We start from the raw sequence: 2329 nt of genomic DNA on the forward strand, positions 1-2329 counted from the left end.
CTCGGTGAAATAGACATGTCTGTGAAGATGCGAACTACCTGCACCTGGACAGAAAGACCCTATGAAGCTTCACTGTTCCCTGGGATTGACTTTCGGCCTTTCCTGCGCAGCTTAGGTGGAGGGCGAAGAAGGCCCCCGGTAGCTCTAAGAACTCTATTATACGACCTGAGAGTTGAGGGCTACAAAAACTTTCTCATACGACCTGAGAGTTACATTAGCCACAATGCATCTCATGGATGATGCAAAACTATGGTAGTGCTCGAAGGTGAATGGTATAAAAAATGGGTCATGCACCATAAACTCATGGGAAGATCGTTGATGGAATCGATGCAATCGACGCTCCCCTGGATGGGTTGCCAATCAAAGACCTAACATTTGATATTGACTCTTTTGAAGAAAGAGCCACACAATCGAACAGCTCGAAACGTCGCGGTAGCCCTGAGAACTCTAACACACATAGGGAAGGACGTGTCGAAGAGTTAGACATTAAGCAAAAGATCATGCAAAAACTCTTCAGCGATCTGACAAAATACTTCAGGACATTTACATAAAAAATCCATTGTCGTCCAGCGGTCAGGATATCTGGCTTTCACCCAGGAGACCCGGGTTCGATTCCCGGCAATGGAATGTTATTTTCTTATTTCATTTTATTTTACAGTTTCTATCTTAGACTAAAAAGACTTTTTATGAACTTCGTACCTTTGTCAGAGTTATGTTATAGATATTTTGTTCAATTTCAAATGGTTAATGCGATAATCCAGTCGTTTTCGAGGTCTCTCTTGTTGAACGACATCATGGTTGAAATGAGCAGGTGATTCAAATGGTTAATGCGATAATCCAGTCGTTTTCGAAGTCTCTCTTGTTGAACGACGTCATGGTTGAGATGAGAAGGTGATTCAAATGGTTAATGCAATAATCCAGTCGTTTTCGAGGTCTCTCTTGTTGAACAACGTCATGGTTGAGATGAGCACTCGAGTGAGTTTGACAAGTTGGGCTGTAGAGAACCACACCTCAAGCCAAGTTCATGTGGGCTTAACAAACTTAAAATCCAAGAACACAACCCCTTAAATGTAAACCGGGATGCTAAGGAATTAAAAAGCTTTATTTTTTACGTAGAACAATACTTGAAGGTTACTGTTACTTGCTCATAGGACCTAAGAGTTACGTTGGTCGCAATGCATCTCATGGACGATGCAAAACTATGGTGGCGCTCGAAGGTGAATGCTACAAAAAATGGGTCATGCACCATAAACTCATGGGAAGACTATTGATCCAATCGATGCAATCAACAATCCTTTGGATGGGTTGCCAATCAAAGACCTGATGTTTGATGTTTGATGTTTACCGTTTTGAAGAAAGAGCCACACGATCGAATAGCTCGAAACGTTGCGGTAATTCTGAGAACCCTATCACACACATGAAAGGACGTGTCGAAGAGTTAGACATTATCCAAAACATCATAGTAAAACTCTTGAGCGATTAGACAAAAGACTTTAGGACAACTACACCAAAAATTCATTGTTGTCCAACGGTTTGGATATTTGGCTTTCACCTAGGAGATTCTGGTTTGATTCTCTGAAATTGAATATTATTTTCTTATTTCTTTTTATTTTATAGTTTCATCTTTTGTCACCAATTATATTTAAACTTTACCTCTTTTTGAGAGGCACTTTAATGGTCAAGTTCAATAGTATCTTAAATTAAGACTTTTATGAACATCGTATCTATGTTAGTGTTATGTTCTAGATATTTGTTTCAATTTCAACAAGTGGGGTTGAGGTGATTCAAATGGTTAATGCGATAATCCGGCTATTTTCGAGGTCTCTCTTGTTGAACACCATCATGGTTGAGATGAGCACCCGAGTGAGTTTGACAAGGAGACTCGAATTTAAACTTTACCTACGTTTGAGAGGCACTATAATGGTCAAGTTCAATGGTATTTTAGATTAAAAAGACTTTGTTAGTGTTACTTTGTACCTTTGTTAGTGTTATGTTATAGACACTTGGTCAAGTTCAACAAGTGGAGTTGAGGTGATTCAAATGGTTAATGTCACTTTATTTGATTCAAATTGTTAATGTGATAATCCAGTTGAATAGTTACAGGTGCGGTGAACGTGGAGATTAAACACGTGACCTTCTGAGCTATCCCTGCTAACATTAAAAATAAAAATTCATAAGTAAAGCTATTTCCAATAATTCATTATATTTTAAAAAGAAATAATAATCAACTAAACTATAAGGTGCAATGAATGCAGATCGAACCAAGACCTTCCAATATTCAATCTAATGCTCTCCCAACTAAGCCATCCCAGATAACATAAAAAATTAA

General features: G+C 38.4%; 1 non-coding gene across 1 annotated transcript; it reads left to right on the plus strand.

Moving 5' to 3' along the window:
- The first annotated feature begins 555 nt into the window (after window positions 1-555).
- Window positions 556-627, plus strand: TRNAE-UUC (transfer RNA glutamic acid (anticodon UUC)). The gene has a single exon. It is a non-coding gene; the product is annotated as a tRNA-Glu (tRNA).
- Window positions 628-2329: the final 1702 nt, after the last annotated feature.

Source organism: Cucurbita pepo, chromosome 16 (assembly GCF_057944985.1).
Source record: "Cucurbita pepo subsp. pepo isolate OVF chromosome 16, ASM5794498v1, whole genome shotgun sequence".
Lineage (NCBI taxonomy): Eukaryota > Viridiplantae > Streptophyta > Magnoliopsida > Cucurbitales > Cucurbitaceae > Cucurbita > Cucurbita pepo.